This window comes from Schistocerca cancellata, chromosome 9, assembly GCF_023864275.1.
Source record: "Schistocerca cancellata isolate TAMUIC-IGC-003103 chromosome 9, iqSchCanc2.1, whole genome shotgun sequence".
Lineage (NCBI taxonomy): Eukaryota > Metazoa > Arthropoda > Insecta > Orthoptera > Acrididae > Schistocerca > Schistocerca cancellata.
The window spans coordinates 244950340-244972308 of record NC_064634.1 but is presented as its reverse complement, the minus strand read 5'-3'; positions in this window follow the sequence as shown (position 1 = coordinate 244972308).

Below are 21969 nucleotides of genomic sequence, written 5' to 3'. Positions count from 1 at the left end.
TCTTTTTACTATTAATAGAAAACTAATAGCTTGTGTTATTACGAGCACTTGGCGCACCTAACATCCAGATTCCGTGCTTATTGAGAGTGGTTATCCAGTGATCATTTTCTTTCATTTTGCCGAAATGGTTACTAGTCGCTGTATTTTCATGCAGTACATGGAGTCCAAATATCGTGACTATGGGTGACAAGCACATTCCCTATCAGTACCATAAAATAATGACAATTTTGTTCCTCTTTTTATGGTAATTCGAATATAGTAGCATGAGTCAAAGAAAATTACACAAACGGTCACTGTTACCATTGCAATGGCGTAGGTCTTGGGGGATTTTAAAATATCATTTATTTAATTTACTCGTTCACGTATCGGGTACTTTCATCTTCAAACATTTTATTTCTGTTTCCTACGAAATTAAGCAGTAAAAGCCGGCCGTGGTGGCCGAGCTGTTCTAGGCTCTTCAGTCTGGAACCGCGCGACCGCTACGGTCGCAGGTTCGAATCCTGCCTCGGACGTGGATGTGTGTGATGTTCTTAGGTTAGTTAGGTTTAAGTAGTTCTAAGTTCTAGGGGACTGATGACCTCAGATGTCCCATAGTGCTCAGAGCCATTTGAACCATTTTTCAAAGCAGTAAATGGAAAGTAGGGACAAAATCTCTGTTGCGGTGTACTGCTGTAACCACAGGCTCAATCTCTCTCTCTCTCTCTCTCTCTCTCTCTCTCTCTCTCTCTCTCACACACACACACACACACACACACACACACACACGAGCGCGCGCTTCGTCTAACCAAAAGTACATTGAAAAAATTTTGGTTCGGGAACGACAAGCGCTTATGACAAAGAAGATAGATTTGCTGAAAATGGAAACGGTTAATGTGAATACCTTTATGATAACGCTCACAGACGTCGACAGCATTTGAAGTTCACTGCTGAAAATAAAGGCCCTATTACACGATTCGCCTAAACCGTACAGCTATGCACCAGCGCCCCTTACGTGCATGCCTCTAACTACAGAGTGGTTCACTTCCGACGTAGTACACCATCCACACGGGATATACTTAGGGCTCATGCGCAGGAGCAGACGATACGCGCGAAAAGAAAATAGAACTGTCTGATGTCTTGTTAAGTCGTTCGTTCTACCGCGCGCAATTCAAAGGGTACTGTATGATATACTGGAACGTCATACGTTCAAATTATTTCTGTGAGCTCAAGGGTCCTATTTAATAATAAATTGTTTTTTACCATTTTTTATCAAGCAATTGTTTTTATCTTATGTAGGTTATTGTCACTGTCACCAGCGTGACGCACAAGCATTTCCGTACAGATGGTCCTTCGTTCCTCTTTATGATCTTCTATTACAGGGTGGGGAACCCAGGGGACACACGCCTTGGAGTACATCAACTGGTGGACGAGTGAGTCAGCACTACCAGACACTACCAACAGAGACGTTCAACTGAGCAGCGAGGTGTTTGATTGTGATCCGTCGATTACCACGAATGAGAGTATCCGCACGTTCCAACATTGCAGGAGTCACAGAAGTGTGTGGCCGGTCTGCACGCGGGATATCGGACAGGTTTGCGCGCCCTTATTGCTCCGATGAGAGACCACCCGCCCAACGACTCTCAGTGCTTTTGTTCACTGCTAGATCTCTGCAGGCGTTCTGCGAGTGCCTACGAGTTCCTGCAATTTTCCACCACGAGAAACTCAATGACAGCTCTCTGGTTGAAACGCACCTCCGTTAACAGACGCCATTTTGACGGTTACGTATAGCGCCACCAGGTCTCGGAACTTCATGGCAATATAGGGGCTGAAGCGGGAACATTCCACGATGTTCCACAACTATTTTTCAACTGAAACTGGCCGAGGAAAAAAAAGTGTTGCGTACTGTATGCCCCTCGTATAGAAATGAGTAGGGGGACTCGATTCTCGCATTGAGAATTGGACTTTTTCGGGCAGTGTCGCGGCGTTTGTGTGCAGGAACACGCACTCCCCGTGTTGTCGGCGTCTAGGAGGCACTCCGCGTGGAGTGGCTAGAGCAGCGCCAGCGCCGCAGGTGAGCGCGGCTGACCGCGCACTGCCGGCGTGAGCGTGACGCGGGCAGACCGCAGCGCCCCGACCGTGACTGGGCGCGGACGTGTCTTGCCGCCACTGCTACTTACACGGCCCTGCCGCCCGACGTCGCGGCGCAAGGCGGCGACTGATTTCTGAAATGCAGTTACTGTGCAGCCACACGGCGCCATTTAACTGCCCTGTAGTTTTTTTTTTAACTTGGCACAAACTGCGCTCACTGCGACGACTTCCTGTCCCTTAGTCAAACAAAGCGAAAGGAACACACCCGACAAATAATTAATCGCCACACTCGCTAGGATACATCGCACTAATAAAGTGTAACACCGCCTCTGGCGTTGATTATAGCCTCGATACAGTGACCAAGAGCCTCTGAGTTTCTGTAGGCATGAGTCGTACAGCTCACCCATGGTTAGGTTCTGTAAAGCCACCATATTTGCGGTAATATTGATTGCTACATTTCACACTCGGTTCCAAATAGTTCCAGGCATTTTGTACGAGATCAAGTCGGTTCATCGAGCGTCCTAGTACTACAGACATCGGAAGGTCTATTATCGAACACGTGGAAAATATCGCGTCACGAAAGGAAGACAAGTACTTGACGGACTGAAGACGTAGAAGTTTGTACGTCTGAAGGAAGTCTCCAAAATATAGCTAGCCCTTTCTGTTGGACCTAAACGTCCAGAAGACGGCCGGAGTGGCCGAACGGTTCTAGGCGCTGAGGTCGCAGATGTGGTGTCACCACCAGACACCACACTTGCTAGGGGGTAGCCTTTAAATCGGCCGCGGTCCGTTAGTATAGGTCGGACCCGCGTGTCGCCACTATCAGTGATTGCAGACCGAGCGCCGCCACACGGCAGGTCTGGTCGAGAGAGACTCCCTAGTACTCGCCCCAGTTGTACAGCCGACTTTGCTAGCGATGGTTCACTGACTACATACGCTCTCATTTGCAGAGACGACAGTTTAGCATAGCCTTCACCTCCGTCATTTGCTACGACCTAGCAAGGCGCCATATTAAGTTACTACGAATGTTTTCTGAACATATAATATAGTGAATCATGTACCGTCAAGCGCGACATTCATTATTAATGGATTTAAGTTAAGTATCAAATTAATTACGCCCACTTTCTGAATTCTAATTCCTTGTCATGTTCCAGACCTCACGTCAGTATAGGCCTTCCCTCCTGACGCCAGCCTGCGTGAGCTAAAACGCGTGCATTTCGGCCTCCACTAGTGACACGGTGTTGGCTCTTCTGCCAACACAACCTCGGGCATGGATGTGTGTGATGTTCTTAGGTTAGTTAGGTTTAAGTAGTTCTACGTTCTAGGGGACTGATGACCTCAGAAGTTAAGTCCCATAGTGCTCAGAGCCATAAACGCCCAGAGTACGAAAGGATGCTGTTCTGCAAGAAAATAGGAAATATGAGTGCAACTAATTCTTCAGACGATGCCTGTGAGACCAGGAGGCTACGTTTTCACGCTCGAAATCGCGAAACCCGTAATCAAAGTTTTCAGCATCCGAAAGGAGCGCGCCGCGTTCGCTTTTACGACCGCTGAATGTTTGCCGTAAATAAGTGGACAGCTGGTGCCGTGAAATCCGCACAGCCAAGGAGCGGCCCGCCCCCACTTTCGGCACGGCTGCTCGCTTGCCATAATATCTCTCGTTCTGCTGCGCCAGATTTTCTCGGGAAGATTACAAGTTGCGTGCTTCGTTTCTTCAGCAGGTCCTGACAAGTAGACACTGACAGAGACCGGTCTTACATTGCTGAAAATCCACCTTGCGTTCACATGCGGACGGTATAAACATAATTTTCCTCGTAGTTTCTCATTTAGAAGTCACCCGCAACTTACACTGCGGAACTTGCTGCTACACAGCTAGTATCGAACGATTCATATGTTAATCCTGTGCCCCAAGAACGTTTTCGTTGGGTAGTCCGTAAAGCTACAGAATAATTCGGCTGTTCACGTAGAAGTTTTTAAACGGTGCAACATTCCTGCAAATTCTCACAAAAAAACTGGTGACTTGACGCTATTTACAGTGAATAACATCTGCAGCGACGGTAAACTGCATCCTGAAAGACAGCTCTGGCCAGGGATTTCGGAGGTTTTCCCTGGTTATAAGATGAATACAAGCACTGTCGCCGATGATGACCTCCAAATAAATTTCAAATCGGAAGCTGAAACCATCTCTATGCATCACCAGTCAATAATAATAATAATAATAATAATAAAGGTACAAAACAGGAAAACCATCCCAGAAACCAGTGTCTGCAAAGAGAGTACCTCAGCACGCTCTCAAATGACCCACTATACTCCCTAAAAGGAGGGAATGAGATGGGCAATAAAAGAACGAGGCGACAAACTATACTGTTGCTCTCACTTTCTCCAGCACTTTTCACCATCACAAATCGTTCATTTTCCGTTCTTTAGTTTATTTTTCGGATTTCATTCGTGTCGTTCTCGCTCTTATGTCCTCGAGCTGTAGGTTTTTTTATATTGCATATCATCAGTGTAGTGAAAAGCAGTTGAAAAATGCTTACTTCACTATGAATTCATTACGTCATACTTACTTATCTACCGTCTTTTACATTCCCCGTCTGATTTATAATTTTTTAACGATAAGTCACATTTTTTTTCTTTCAGTGGAACTTTATTTTTATTACCTTCGCCGTATCTCAAATTTTACCACATCTGATCGCAGTACTACGCAGCTGACTTTCATATTGCACACTTTTTTATTTTGTTGGAAAGTCTGAAGTATTCAGTAAAACAGGGCGTGTTTGGTATGGATTTATGTGAATGTTTTATGCAAAGTGTAGAAACGTATATTCTCTACTAGTGGGAAAACATAACAAGGCGATTGATACATTTAATGTCTTTCGTACATATTACACGTAAAAGAATCTTAATATATCCACGTTGTGACATTCCTTCTTGTAAATTATTTTTATTATTTTACCTAAACGTTAGAACACATTATTTTTGCTTCCTCGAACGTGCATAGCTAACGTGCTGCTTAGTAGTATCAGTGCTTCGTATTCATTATGAGCTGAGGAATTCCAGTAGATATTATCTAACAGTATAACGCCGTTGTTTATAAAAGTTGCTTGTTAGATTCAATGACAATGCTGAGTAATGTTAATCACATTAATATGATACGTCTCGAGAAATCATGCTCGTATCGTCAGACAAAACCCATACAAGATTCTTGCAAATTTACTTAGGACGAAAAAAAAAAAAAAAAAAAAAGACTCAGATCAGCTCTTACAATGAAATACCAAACTAATTCTCTCTGTCTTCATATCAACAGCCCGAAGGCTACAGAACCAGCTCGTTGATAACAACGTGCTTTCTCCGACTCAACGTCTTCCATCGATGGTACTGCGTATTGTGCCCTGATATTTGTGATCGCTGTATGGTTTCTCCACTTTCTTCTTTGTTTTCTCGCTATTGGTAACTCATAGTAACTGCTGTGTATTTCTGACTTGGTAAATGTTTGTGTCCTGTTTGGAATGATATGCACTACAATTCTCGTGTCGTCTACAGAGGAACTTAGCTGGCTGTTCCCGTATAGTTTCGTATTTGTAAGGCATCCGCAAAGTATACTTGAACACGTCGTTGCTACACAACGTTCTTCATTATAAATGCAACATCTTACAATAGCGTCGCCAGTTACTTCAGATACTTGACGGCTAATCACTTTGGTGGAGCGTGCTCAAATTTTCAGTAAATTTAATTTTTTTTTGTCCGTAAACCATTTTACACCTAACCATTAAATAACTTAGATTATAATACAACTATAGTCTCTTTACTGAACTCTTCTGCTACGCCTTGGAGGCTTATTTGTAGACTTGATATGGAAGTTTTTATCATAATATAAAAGGAGCAGTTTGCTGAAGGTCGACATCAGCCCTAGTTTCACTGCTCAGTCAAATCTTTTTATAAAGATGAGATTAACTACGAATTTTCCATCGGAAAAGGACTTCTAGGCAAGTTGTAACTGAATGTAAACAAACTGAAGTTTAAATTCTCCTTTTCTAATTCTTTCCCGTCAGGGAAAGCGTAAACAGACAGCGCTCACTGTTGTAAGCAACAGCTGGCGACCCATCTTAGTCAGCGGGCAGGGAAAACGAGTCAAGAAGGGGGAGAGAGGGGCGGCGGGGGAGAATCGAAAATTTCTGAATGTTTCGCGTTACTTGAGAAGTCCCAGCTAATTTTCACACGCTTCGTGCAGAGTGTGGGCTGTTCCACTGTAAGGTAATTTGTCATTATTATGTTTCCCGCTTCGAATCCACATGTTTCTGTTCGCGTACGTTCCACAGTTACCTTTTGTCAGACATTGGAACTTTAGTGCTGGGAGCAGGGAATTTGGAGCTGGAAGATGAATGACGAACATGGCACAGTGTTGAAAATTAGCGTTACCCTGTAGATAGGGAGAAGCGTGTCGTCTCGGGTTGCCTCGCCGTAGAACCAGTTTTTCCACCACTCTGTGTAGCAAACAACGTAGAAATCTGAGGTATAATTCGTTCCACGTCTCAAATAAATTAGTCCGTCGCTACGTCCCCGATGCCGCTGCGAAGGTTATTTAAGAGGCCTCTGTGATGTAGGAACACTTATTTAGCCACCACAAGTGTACAGATATTAGTGATTAAAAACGATGATGTACTCACTTTTCATGTTGCTTATTGACTGATGCAGGTCTTTCTGGTGGACGCTATTTGGGCGTCTTGTTACAAGTCACGTCTACGCAACTGATAGTGTCAGTGATCTTAATTGGTGCGCTCAATGCTATGTTTGTGTGGTTGTTGTTATTGTTGTTGGCTCTCTGAGCACTATGGGACTTAACATCTATGGTCATCAGTCCCCTAGAACGTAGAACTACTTAAACCTAACTAACCTAAGGACATCACACAACACCCAGTCATCACGAGGCAGAGAAAATCCCTGACCCCGCCGGGAATCGAACCCGGGCGCGGGAAGCGAGAAAGCTACCGCACGACCACGAGCTGCGGACTGTTGTTGTTGTTAACTACAACATGTATGAATTTCTAAGGGACCAAACTGCTGAGGTCATCGGTCCCTAGGCTTACACACTAGTTAAACTAACTTTGGCAAAGGGAAAGAATGAAATACGGTACCATCACATAGCTTGTAATATTAGGGCGCTACAGAACATATTTCCCTCCCACCAATGCGACGTTGTTGCAGAACTCGGAAAGTTCAGCGATCAGGAACGTTGTACTATTATCTTTACATCTGCGTATATGCTACGCAAGGTGGTGTACGGTGAAGTTCTCGTGTGAGCAGCCGAATACACACAAATGGAAGTACTTCCAACACCAGAATTCCGGCGAGTCACATTCGACTGGAGTGCCACCATATAGATGTCAGTTGGACACGTAGAATATTGCATGTATGTTGGTGACAACAACGTAACAACGATTTACAGGAAATTCCGCCTCATCAGAGGCGAAAACCATTTTGCCCAGTCAGTTACCGACAATTAATAGACATTTCGTATTTATTTATTCTGCAATCACACATTTAAAAAAAAGGCTATGAGCACTATGGGACTTAACATCTGAGGTCATCAGTCCCCTAAAACTTTAAACTACTTAAACCTAACTAACGTAAGGACATCACACACGTCCATGTCCGATGCAGGATTCGAACCTGCGACCGTAGCAGTCGCGCGGTTCTGGACTGAAACGCCTAGAACCGCTCGGCCACCGGGGCCGGCAATCGCACATTCATTTATTATTTTTTGCCTAATACAGAAAGAAGCTAAGAAGTTAATCTACACTCTTAGTATGGCTAGAAGTCAGCTTGTTTTCAGCCGGATGTCGTCAGACTTCCCAAATGGGAACACAGACAAATAATTTATGGAATTGCAATTGCATGACGTTGGTGGAAGGAGTAGCAAATAGCATTGGTTCCACGGTTTTTATTTTTTGTCTTAGTTGTGTTCACACTCAAATTTATAGGTCTTCCGTTTTTTGTCCTGTAATAATTTTCGCTATATAATTGCATAAGTCTTAATCATTTGAACCATCACAAAAGTTATAATCGTGGACTGTTCACATGTGTGTTGATAATACGTCAACGTCACTATGATTCGCATGCTTTGGGTTGGAAATGAACTTTTTGTTCGAAACTAGTCACCAGTAATACGCGAACGTAAATACGATAGAAAATAAAACAATGAAAAAAATAGAAATATAATTGCAGCATGAATTTTTCACTCTGTAGCGGAGGGGCGCTGATATGAAACTTCAGGCAGATTGCACCGGACCGGGATTCGAAGCTGGATATCCCCCAGCGTTTGATTAAGCCATGTCTCCGCAATCTCATATTTGCCGGGAGTGCTATTCCCGTAAGGTGTGCATTAGAACTTCTTTGAAGTTTGGAAGGTTGAAGAAGAGGGATTGGCGGAAGTGAAGTTGTCAGTGCGAGTCGTGAGTCGTACTTGCATAGCTCAGTATGTACACTTGCCCGCGAAAGGCAAAGGTCCCAGTTCGAGTCCCGTTGTGGCACTCAATCATCCAGAAAGAAGGAAAATTGATGCTTTTCAGGTATCAGTATCCTTCCCAGTTTTTCCCTGATCAAAGCTTGTGATTGATCTGTGTGTGTGTGTGTGTGTGTGTGTGTGTGTGTGTGTGTGTGTGTGTGTGTGTGTGTGTCGGAACTGCTGGTGTAGCGGGCTGGCACCGGACGTGGCGGGCGTCGGCCGCCGTCTCCAGCTCCATCTGCCGCGACCACGCCTTGGAAAAGCGCTCCAGAGTAAACGGCGGGCTCCTCAAACAGGGCGCTCGGCTCTTTGTGGACGACAGCACGCTCACGCCTGCCCGCCCCCCTCCCCTTTGTAAGTTCCGCTATCCGTCATCGCAGTACAATGATTGGCGCCATTGGTAGAATGCACTACAAACGGTACAGTATTTGGATAAGCCGGCCAGAGTGGCCGAGCGGTTCTAGGCGCTACAGTCTGGAACCGCGCGACCGCTACGGTCGCACGTTCGAATCCTGCCTCGGGCATGGATGTGTGTGATGTCCTTAGGTTAGTTAGGTTTAAGTAGTTGTAAGTTCTAGGGGACTGCAAGGTTCTGCAAGGTTCGCAGGAGAGCTTCTGTGAAGTTTGGAAAGTAGGAGACGAGGTACTGGCAGAAGTAAAGCTGTGAGTACCGGGCGTGAGTCGTGCTTCGGTAGCTCAGATGGTAGAGCACTTGCCCGCGAAAGGCGAAGGTCCCGAATTCGAGTCTCGGACGGGCACACAGTTTTAATGCCAGGAAGTTTCATATCAGCGCACACTCCGCTGCAGAGTGAAAATCTCATTCTGGATACATAACACTATTTTTCAACGAAGTCACCAAGTCTCTGTACCAATCGGTCAATTCAACGACCATGGAAAGCTAACCGTCGGTCACGTAGCCATTCGAAAACCGCCCCGTTTCTTCATCGTTGGAAAATCTCTTTGCCGCAGATGTTCTTGACGAAAAGATGAAAACCGCTGTGCAAGAACTGGACTTCCAGGTCAGCATCACGCACGTGTCTGCGGCCTTCGTCGTATTATTGGCACTATTTCACTACGGCTGAATGCGACGTTGCATTTGGTCCGTATAACGCCAGAATTTCACGGCGAACCTATGTACATTTTAGACGTTGTGCCCACAAGAATCTTACTGTCACATGTACATCGAATTTGGAGTGCGTTTCCAGCTGTCGCGTCACTGTAATCCGTCTGTTATCCGTACGGTTGTAGGTCGGTGACTACAGAAAACCTGGAATCTCTTCTGACAATGCGCTGTCCTCCTTGCTCAAGGATCATAGCGAGGGACAACATGTGTAAATTACTTTCTGAAGTTCCTCCGTGTTTCTTCGACGATGTCAGGTGTTTCTTCAGCAATGTCAGTTTTGCAGCGATGCTGGAGATTTGCTGTTGAAAACGTGATTTGAGAAAAAAGTATTTAAAATTTAATTCCGGTTTCTTTTCCGCCGTAGTATTAGTAAACATTTATTGATGTTGTGTGTTTGTTGTTAGAATAAAACATCAGTCAAGCACCCAGAATGAAATTTTCACTTCGCAGCGGAGAGTGCGCTGATTTGAAACTTCCTGGTAGATTAAAACTGTGTGCCGGACCGAGACTCGAAATCAGCACCTTAGCCTTTCGCGGGCAAGTGCTCTACCAACTGAGCTACCCAAGCACGACTCACGACGTCTCCTCACAGCTTTACTTCCGCCAGTTGCTCATCTCCTACCTTTCAAACTTCACAGAAGTTCACTACTTCCAGTAGTGCGAGTCCTGCAAGTTTCGCAGCAGAACTTCTGTGAAGTTTGGAAGGTAGGAGACGAGGTAATGGCGGAAGTAAAATTGTGAAAACTGGTCGTGAGTCGTGCTTGGGTAGCTCAGTTGGTAGAGCACTTGCCCGCAAAAGGCAAAGGTGCTGATTTCGAGTCCCGGTCCGGCACACAGTTTTAATCTGCCAGAAGGTTTCAAATTAGTCAAGCTGTCTGTACGTTATCATAAATTAAAACATGTGGCCTTCAGATTTTATTATTAACATCATTGCACTTTATGGTACCATATGTCGAGTATCTTACTGCGATTCTATTCCTGCAGTACAGCCTACACTGAGACGACGAAACTCACGGGATAGCGACATGCCTATATACAGATGGTGGTAGCATCACGTACACAATGTGAAAAATTATAAAAGTGCAGTGCAATGGCGAAGCTGTCATTTGTACTCAGATCATTCATGTGCACGACAGTAACTAACACTTTGAATGTGGAATGGTAGTTGGAGCTAGATGCATGGAACACTCCATTGGGAGATAGTTAGGGAATTCATTAATCCCAGATCCACAGAGTGAAGAGTATGGCGAGAATACCAAATTTCAGCCATTACCCCTGAATATGGGAAACGCAGTGGCCGACGGCCTTCACTTAACGACTGAGAGCAGCGGCATTTGCCCAGAGTTGTCAGTGCTAAAAGGGAAACAACACTGCGTGAAATAATCCCAGAAGTGATGTGGAACGTACGACAAACCCATTCGTGAGGACACTGCGTCGAAATTTGGGGTTAATGGCCTATGGCAGCAGACGACCGACACGAGTGCCTTTGCTAACATCGCGACTTCGCCTGCAGCACCTCTCATTGGCTCGAGAACAGTCTATTGGACCCTAGACTAATGGAAAACCATGGACTCGTCAAATGAGTCCCTTCTTCAGTTGGTAAGAGCTGATGGTAGCGTTCGAGTGTGGCGCACAGTCCGACGAAGCCATGGACCACTTTGTCAACAAGGCACTGAACGAATTGGTGGTCGCTCGATAATAGTGTGGGCTGTGTCCAACTGACCCGATCAATGACTGGAAGCGGTTATGTTCGGGTACTTGGAGACCATTTGCAACCATTCATGTGCTTCATGTTCCCAAATAACGACGGAATTTTTGTGGATGACAATGTGCCATGTCATCGGGCCATAATGCGATTGGTTTGAAGACATTCTGGACAGTTCGAGCGAATGATGTGGCCAGCCAGATCGCCAAGCATGAATTCCATCGAACATTAATAAGACGCAAACGAAAGGCCAGTTCGCTCACAAAATCCTGCACCGGCAACACTTTCACAATTATGGATTGCCGTAGAGGCAGCAGCGCTCAATATTTTTGCAGGGGACACTCAACGACATGTGGGGACCATGCTACATCGAGTCGCTGCACTACGCAGGGCTAAAGGAAGTCCAATACAATGTTACGAGGTTTCCCATGACTTTCGTCAGCTCAGAGTGTTATTGTCCCAGATTAATGCATAACGGTACTTTTAGTGGTCAAGTTGTATCTAGCGAACATCAAGAAAAATTCGCCTCTAAAGTAAACAGCAATGGATAGAAATTTAAAAGTTTGATTAGTTTTGATTGTTCAAGTGGAACAATTACACGAAGCTAATCAAATTTGTAACTACGCTAGCATAATAGACATTAACTGGGGCGTCTTAGTTTAAATGGACACATTTCCGCGCGTTCGTCGTTTTTCCAACGGTACATTACTGACTAACGTTATTTGCAAAATTTTGCTACATTCGACACCGTGACCTTATTTTTCTCCATCATAGATATCCGTTCCGTACTCTTTGTCATAACGGGTAGCCAGGGTTCTGGGCAAAGATCTTGTCGATGCGTTTCCTCACTTTTAGTAGTGTCGTACCTGTATAGAAATAACTGCAGTCTGGTGATTCTCTCTCTCTCTCTCTCTCTTTCTTTCTGCCACCGAAGCGTTTTTACGGTCAGACATCTGTGTGACCGTGTCCCACGCGCGGAAATATAGCGAAGCAAACAAATCTTCGGCGAAACCCGTATATGCGGAGCGTTGCACTCTGGGAGGTTCCTTTGTGTGCCAATAAAAATATTGCCGGCCGTGCTCGATTTGAGATGTTGCGGAATACGCAGTGCAGCTGTCGCGGGCGCGGGCACGGGCAGCGGCTGCGTGTTTTGTTTTATTGGGACGCAGTGGCCCGGGAGCGCTCGCTTTCGTCGAGCGCGCGGGCCGGACCTGCGCAGGGCGGCGCGTCCTGCCAAAGGTCGCCGGCCGGTGCCCGCCTGGCGCAACGCGCGCGCGGTCCATCGTAAACAAGGATTTGCCGCTTGTAGCGATCGCTATCTCGGCCGCCAACTTGTTGCGACAAGATTTGGCTCCGTCTGTCCGCCGGTCCGTATTTCTCGGGTGGCGCGCTGCGTTACAGTGAAATGAAGCTCGGTCGCGACACTAAGTAGCCGTAATGCTAGCCACCTTGGCTCTCATTTTAGAAAAGTGATTGTTGTGAAGCGTTCGTGCTTCGAAGCATCCGTGACGTCCCGCGGGCAGAATCCACGCACCTGCGTCTAGAATCCATACAACCGCGGGCAGATCCACGCGACCTGCCCTGCGTTTTATTACCGCTATCTTCAAAGTCTCAACCAGTGATTTCCAGGCAAGAATGTAAAAAGATGTCTCCAAATCTACAAATGCTATAAAACTAGGTTTGCCCTTCTTTTAGTCTGTTTTCCAAGAGAAGTGGTAGGATCACCCATTGCCTCACGTGTTCAAACATTTCACAGGAGTCTAACACTGTGTCAAAGTTCGTTTGTATAGCGTCACCTCCCCATGTCTTCTATGTGTTTCTTCCCCCTTCCAGCCTTTACTTAGTTCTGGCTTCCCAATTAGAGCCCTTGATATCCATACAGTTTCTTCTCGATGCTGCAATGTCTTTCTTTAAAATTTAATTTTCCTGTATGCTGCATCTATCTTTTGCATGTATGCTTAAACAGTAGGCAATTTTTCTTCTAGCTATTTTTGGTTTGCGATTTTGCGCTTTCTGTCAATGCTATTTTTAGACATTTGCATTCCAAACTGCCTACTTCATATATTGCATTTTTGTGTTATCCATAGTTGTCATTTAAACTCAATGTATCATGTATTATGCAAAGATTTCTATTGTAACTTTTCCCCATTTTTATCCTCTGCTGCCTTCATAACTTTTTCTCTCAAAGGTACCCATTAATTTTGTAGCGTATACCTTCCTCTGTTTCAGTTAGTCGTTGAGATTATCGACAGCCTCCGGGTTCCATCTCCTTAATGTGATAACTTTTTATGTCTCTTTAGTTACAGTCAACAGTTTATTACCAATAAATTATCATCAGTCTCCATCTGCATCTTTCTCTCAGTTCACCATTACGTATTCAGTGTGAAACCCTGAAGTGGCCCACGGTATATTCCACGTGTACGGCCTTCTTTATTGACTCTTAAGCACTATGCTAGCGATGATTAAATTAGGCTCCGTGCAAAACTCTACCAGGTGGTTTCCCCTTTCATTCCTTCCCCTGAACCCATTTCCTCTTACTATTTTCTCTTTTTTTCCGCTTCCTACTACCGAGTTCTAGTACCTCATCATATTTTAAATTTTTGTCTGCTTCACAGTCTGAATAATTTCTCTTATCTCATGATACATTCTTTCAATTTCTTCATCAACTGTGGCATTGGTTGGCATCGAAACTTGTACCGGTATGATGGGTGTTGGCTTTCTGTCCATTTTGCCTATGAACTATGATCACGTTAATGGCACTTTAGAGATGGAGTAGTACTGTGATACTACTTGACCCACTATTTCAATACCTACACCTTCAGACTGTTTAAAATAAATGATCTTAATATAGCAGATACGAAGGATCAACTCTCAGATATTTTCAGTTATAAACAAAAAAAAAAATGGTTCAAATGGCTCTGAGCACTATGGGATTTAACATCTATGGTCATCAGTCCCCTAGAACTTAGAACTACTCAAACCTAACTAACTTAAGGACATCACACAACACCCAGTCGTCACGAGGCAGAGAAAATCCCTGATCCCGCCGGGAATCGAACCCGGGCGCGGGAAGCGAGAACGCTACCGCACGACCACGAGCTGCGGACAGTTATAAACAAATCCTTACTGTATCATCACTATACAAACTACATTTAGGTGCTGTCAGTTGCAATAGTAAATCGTGTTACGAGGCTATTTAGCTAGTATTTCTCTGGGATCAAATAATGAGCTAAAGAAAAACCGTGAACGATAATGGATAAAATCTGTTAGCGGTCAACGAAGGAAACAAGAATAATGAAAAATATGAAAGAATGTATCATAAAGAAAAGAAAAAAATTCGTACGTTTTCACCCAACTTCGTCTGTCTTTAGTGTAGCTTCGTGGTACAGTTAAAGTCACTGCTCACCCATACCTCAGTGGCGGCCCGCCACTCACTACCGCTAGTGTCAGCCGCTTTCAGGTGGGAACGCCATTTCTGCATGACTCCGCGGCTCTGCAGTAAACACTTGCCGTTGTCGCTCTCTGGTGGCAACCGGCCGTTAAGCGCTGTGCGGCGCGCGAGACTAATAACGCTGTGTACGGCCCCGTATATTTAACGATACTTTTCTTGGCATAAGGATCGCTATCCTCGCTTTGATCCGCTTGTCAATAACAGAAGATATCGGCTGTAAACAGTGGTAAGAGATAGTCGATGAGAAACAGTTATTGCACATGAAGCATGGTACGTGACGTGCTTTATTCATTTTAGTTAATAGTTCCACGATAAAGGGGGAAATTGCCGCTCTATCTCTAAATTCAGAGTCTCACTAATGACAAATTTGTTAGGAGGTGTGCATGTAAAACATTATTAAGTCCGAAAAACTGCCTGACAGTGGCAGTACGTGTGCAGTGTTCGTGCCAGGAAAATGCTTTTCAGGAACGATCTGTACAAATCCGAGGGTGAGGTGGACGACTACGACTCGGATAAAGAACGTGTCGATGTTCCTCAGTGCAAATGTGCTTCATAAATTGTTGCTAATCGGTTAAGTGTAAATAATTGTATACATAAGTAAATCGTATTGTGTCTCTTACCATACTCTACGTGTATTTACGTGACATTCTGTTGGTAGAAGTGTTAAGGGTCACATTTAATTTTGCTTAGGGTCTGTAACAAGTAAAATTAATTTTATGTTGGGCTGAATCATAGATAAATTTTTTGAAATTGTTTTACTTAATTACTGCAGAAGTTGATAATACAAATCTTGATATCATAAACTAAAGAAATTCAGACCCTTATAAATATGTATGTTTGATAAGTTTCACAGTATTGTTTCTTTAAGTCGCCCAACAAATAAATAGTAGCAAGACAATGGTTACCTATGTTAAGTGCACTCCGTTTGCAGGTAAACAATGTTAAGTAGTCACTGACGTATTTTTTAGAATAAAATTTTGTGTAGGGTATACGATTTTAAATATTTGTTGCTCCTCTAGAAGTATTTCCAACTTCCAGCTGGATCGTAGCAGTTTCCGTCTACACTCGCCACACTGCCAAACATGAATACAGTTCAAAGTCTGTTCGTCAAAAGACAGACTAAAACAGCAAACTCACAGTTTCTACAGGAACATTTGGAAGGTGTTGATTTCAATTCAACTTCGCCAAGTCCGTCTGCTTCACTAAAGACTTGCTGCTTGTCTCCGCCAGTTAATCCGTGTCTTCTGACATGTCTCCGCCAGTTAATCTGTGTCTTCTGACAGCTATGCATGTGCACAGTCTCTAAAATGACGCACTCGGCCGCGTGGAGTGATCGCGCGGTTAAGAGGCGCCATGTCACTGATTGCGCCGCCCCTCCCGCCAGAGGTTCGACTCCTCCCTTGGGCATGTGTGTGTGTGTGTGTGTGTGTGTGTGTGTGTGTGTGTGTGTGTGTGTGTGTGTTCTTAGCATAAGTTAGTTTAAATAGTGTGTAAGTCTAGAGACCGATGACCTCAGCAGTTTGGTCTCTTAGGAATTCACACACGTTTAAACATTTTGACACACTCGCCCAGACTCAAACAAAAATCCACGTCTGCCCACGTGAATGGATTTTCGGATTCTATCAGATTGTCGTACTATTAGAAATAACATGGTTGTGCTTCCCTAGAAATGAGGTGTTGAGGTTCTAACCATTTTGTAGCCAGCGCTGCTCTTATGTGCATCTCATGAGCTGAAAAAATAAATTAAAAGCTGCCCGTGTTACTACATTTTTGTGTGCTATTTGCACTTTGAGGGAACTAAAATTGCCGGCGAAGTACATCTTCTGTCCAAACGCCAGCAAGGTTCTGGGCGCATAAACACGGCAGCTTTTACTTCGATGATCCTAGCGAAGTAGAATTATGAACATAGTCATAGGTTTTCTTCTGAAGGGGTTCAAATCCTGGTTCCTCCCACCAGGTTCAAATTTTCGATAGTTCGCCGGTTGGCAACATGCAAATGCTGGGATTCCTTCGGTGACAGTTTGAAGTTTGATGACGTCATTTGTCTTTAATACACAGAACAGCTATCCGTGTCAGTCGCTTTGTTTTCTTCGACGGCGAGTTTCGAAGCCATAACACCCTCATGTTCAGGGTCGTCAGTGGATTTATTTTCTGATTCAGCTTGAGATGAACGTGCAAAAAAATGGTTCAAATGGCTCTGAGCACTATGGGACTCAACTGCTAAGGTCATCAGTCCCCTAGAACTTAGAACTATTGAAACCTAACTAACCTAAGGACATCACACACATCCATGCCCGAGGCAGGATTCGAACCTGTGACTGTAGCGGTCGCGCTGTTCCAGACTGTAGCGCCTAGAACCGATCGGCCACTCCGGTCGGCTGAACGTGCAAGTTCTCGAAGCACATCATGGGTGAAAATTAATGTGACGGACAGGTAATTGTTTAATTTATCTTCTATCTCATGAACAGTTGGAGTTTCCAAATCGCCATCTGACATCACAAGTCACGAGCTCAGCACTGTATTCCCACTGACGTCAATGGCGACGTTAAACCCTACCTGAGTGGTCCATCGGTTAGAGAGAAAGTCGTTGCCACAGCACTCGATCACTAGTTAGTTGCGTGAGCTGGCATGTAGAGGGCTGTTACAATGGGCTCCACCCAGAGCGGTGACGGCGGCGGAAGCGCGGGCGTGCCGGGCGACACCTAGCCGTCGTCCTGGGCGGGGCCGGCGCTCACCGACGACCCACCACTGTCCTCAGCGGAGCCGTCACAAGGGCTACCAGCCTCCGAATGAGGTGGTCCATTGACCAGGACCATAATCTCGTATTCATCAGGAGCGGACTGTACGGCTGCTCCCGGCGGAGGTTCGAGTCCTCCCGCGGGCATAATTATGTATGTTTGTCCTTAGGATAATTTAGGTTATAGTAGTGTGTAAGCTTAGGGACTGATGACCTTAGCAGTTAACTCCCATAAGATTTCACTCACATTTAAACATTTTTTGAGCAGGAGCGGGGTCCGAATTCCCGTAGTAGTAAACAACTATCACCTGCCGCTGATACCATGCAGGCAACACGGAGATGGTTCATTCAACACGCCAGTAATCTGTTGCTGCATCCATCCTTGTCCAGCTGGGCTAAGATCTGTTTTGATGTTGATAGGGCCGTGTATAATCAGTTGAGTTGTCAGAAGCACACCGTACCGTTTTCGTGTAATGAAGTACGTTTGATAGTTCAACACTCACGTTTGCCTTGGCAAGGGCAGCTGAACGTCTCCAGGCGCTGGTAGTCTTCCGTGCCATGAGTTTTCGTTGCCCAGGTACACCGTCTTAACTTCGTCCTTGTCTCTCTCTACTTCAGAATTTGAATATTATTTAGACAAGACAATGAAGTGAAGTTAAAATCTTCTGGATTGTTAGGCCGCGTCGTTTTCTCCAAGTAATGGATGTTTCGACCCCTCTACTGGGATCCTCTTCAGGAGCTCGTGGTCTCCACTGTAGAGTGGGCTCAATCTACAGTGGCCACCACAAGATCCTGAAGAAGATCACACCCAGAGAAGGGGCCGAAATGACGATTGTCTGAAGAAATATGACACGACCTGAAAGATTTTAACTTCAGTGACAACGGTCATGAAAGCCTACAGACTTACATAAGACAATGAATTATTAGTAGTTTGTGAAAAGTTGAAACTGATGTTTCAATATATGCAGTTGAGTGAACACAAGTAAACTATTTTTAAGTGAGAAATAGTCAACTGTGATTCGCTCTTTGGTGTCACATTCCTTTAGTATTCTCCAGAGTTCTTTGACAGTAACGTGGCGACGACAGTCGCAATAGAACGTCGTAATGCTGTAGCAGGTGAACCGAGTCACCATCAGCCGCAAACGTCAAGTCTCAACTGGTGCCAGAAGTACTTGAAACATTCCACTGCTGTTATTGTGATCGCCAGGTTATGGAGTTCGACCGTATCTACTCTTTCGATAAAAGCGGAATGAGAACCGTCAAATCTCGGGAAGTATTACGCGAGGGACAAACTTACCAATTTTCTCTGTTCAAATGTGTGTGGATACCTAAAGGACCAAACTACTGAGGTCATCGGTCCCTAAATTTACACACTACTTAAACTAACTTACACTAACTTACGCGAGGAACAACCCACCCACCCATTCCCGAGTGAGGACTCAAAACTCCGGCGGGAGAGGTAAAGATTTGTACAACAATCTTAAATACATGCCACGTAGTTACTTAGCTACAGGTCACCTGCTGACTATGGCACGATAAACAGACGAAAGTAACTGCATCTGCTCGTATATCTCTGCCCCGAAAGCCACTTCATGGTGCGTGACGGAGGGTAATTTGTGTATCATCATGTATCTACGATTACAGCTCACTGAACACGTAGAACCTTTCCGGTACGAGACTTAGCATGTGTCGGGTAGATGGATGAAGTTATTTCAGTGAGGGACATAGGTGTTATCCGAATTGATATCATTATTACCTGGTTGCATTCAAGCTATAGAGCGTGGAAAGACAGATCAAAAAAATGGCTCTGAGCACTATGGGACTTAACATCTATGGTCATCAGTCTCCTAGAACTTAGAACTACTTAAACCTAACTAACCAAAGGACATCACACAACACCCAGTCATCACGAGGCGGAGAAAATCCGTTATCCCGCCGGGAATCGAACCCGGGAACCCGGGCGCGGGAAGCGAGAACGCTACCGCACGACCACGAGCTGCGGACTGGAAAGACACTATTCTGTGGGCAATCAGCGACAAGCAGAGCGTTCTTAACAAGGCAGAAAGTTCATTTGGTTCTGTATTTCAACCAAAAGAATCTATACTTGCCAGGGTCGAAGTTTTCTTGAACCAATTCAGAGATATTTCATCAGGTGGCAATGAGCCAGTTGGCGCAGTGGTTAAGACACTGGGCTTGTATTCAGGAGGAAACCAGTTCGAATCCTTATCCTGACATCCAGATTCAGCTTTTATGTGGCTTCCTTGAATAGCACGAGACAAAAGCTGGGACGGTTCCAATGAGAAATGACAGTGTCGACTTTATTCTCCGTCCTCCTTCAGTCCAGACGCGTTCTCCAACGTTAATGACATCTTCCGTCCTTTTGTTATAAGGAGTTCTTACGGTATCTGGAGTCTTAAGACCGTCCGTAGTTGATTTCTCGCAGCATAAAGAAATGCGCTTACAAGGCTGGAGTCCACAACTGAGATTCGAGAAGCTTTTCTATACGTATCTGTGGTGTCAGAAAGTTGGTTATAATGGTGCTAAGTAGTCATGCTGTCTTGCAGGAAACGAATGCCATTAATGATTAAGAGAAATACACAGCCGTTCGTTAGTAGACATTTTCGTTTCAGCATTCTTAACATATCTTACACCTAGAGTCTAATATAATGATGTGTTGCAGTTCCATTATATTTCTTTTTCAGCTTTATGAATTTTTCTTGACTCTTTAGCATTATGTTTTTTTTTTTCCATCTCTCTGCTAAGTGAACATTGTTCTGCACATATTTGATCATCCACTAAGCATTCCATAATTTTTTAACTGTTAAATATGTTGTCAAAATATTATTCGAATTTTGAAGTAAAGCGATCTGAGCGAATTTGAGGCGGTAATTATGCGACGAAAACTGACGACGTACGAGATTAGCTCCGCCTGAATGTGCGCAACTGCCATTACCGAGTCGTAAGTGAAAGCGGATCTGTAGGCATACTCCATTTCATAAAAACGGTGCCATGTGACTCTGAGCTTCTCGACTGATTGGGAAGGTGGTAATAGAACCATATTTGGTGACAGGGCCACTTGTGGACACGGAAGCTTACCTTCTGCTAACGATTCCTGGCCTGCAAGGCTGCAGATGAATTGTGCGTGCAGTCCTTGCGTAATTGAACCGCTCGCCTTGAAATATTCGGTCGCCGCAGTCGTTTTGTAACCGTCGTTACAGTTAGACCTCGCACCGGTTTCAATTAAAGCGCTGCGCTTACATTGCAGCGGAGCAGTGTAAACATTTGTACTATGAACAAAAAGGCCTGCGGTCGTATGTCATTACGGGAACGCCGCGGAGCTGTGAATGCTGGTTCTGCCATTACTGATGTCGTCCATCACGTTCGTTTGCACCCACTACCAGCAGCTCAAACACGCTCGCCGCTCTGGCTGTTCTACAGATTGGCTTCCCTTGACTCATAAATATAACGACGGTTTTTTTATTACTTAATCTTCCTTTCGTTCAGTCTAAAAGGCGTCCGACACCAGCTGTAATAACAAGCGACTTTATTATGGAAGAAATTAACAAGGAAAAATGAAAACGGAACTGGCTCCTGCCACCATTATCAAGCAGCAATACGCCGTACTCTTTATTTATTCTCTCAAGATTTCCATTGTTTTCAATTGTAAATCTTAATCTGTAGAAATTTCAGTCCACATCGCTTCATGTTTGCTTTATGTTATCTTAATTATACACTGTATGTGACCGAATTTATCATCGTGAAGCTAACAAACTACAGCATGGAATTTACCGTTTTGTATCGATTCATCGCTCCTGAGGCTCATTGACCTGTTTCACATGGTTCAAAAGAGCTTACGCATCTTTGTTTTGTGCTTCTTTCTCGAACATTTAGTGTAACATTTCTGTTGTTACACTTAGTTTCTGAGCGGAGAGCGACGACGATAGGCATTAATTTGGCATGGAAAGAGGAGCCATGCGTCCTGATATTTTCTGTTCGTTTCACCACAAGAGAATGCTGCGATAGCTTCTTCAGCTGGGCAATGGCTTACTCATTACACCAGTTACGTTAAAACAATTACGCTGTCAATAGATGTTGTTGTGGTCTTCAGTCCAGAGACTGTTTTAATGCAGCTCTCCGTGCCACTACCCTGTGCAACTTTCATCATCTCCCAGTACCTGATGCAACCCACATCCTTCTGGATCTGCTTAGTGTATTCATCTCTTGGTCTCCCTCTACGATTTTTACCCTCCACACTGCCCTCCAGTACTATATTGGTGATCCCTTGATGCCTCAGAACATATCCTACCAACCGATCCCGTCTTCTAGTCAAGTTGTGCCACAAATATCTCTTCTCCCCAATTCTGTTCAGTACCTCCTCATT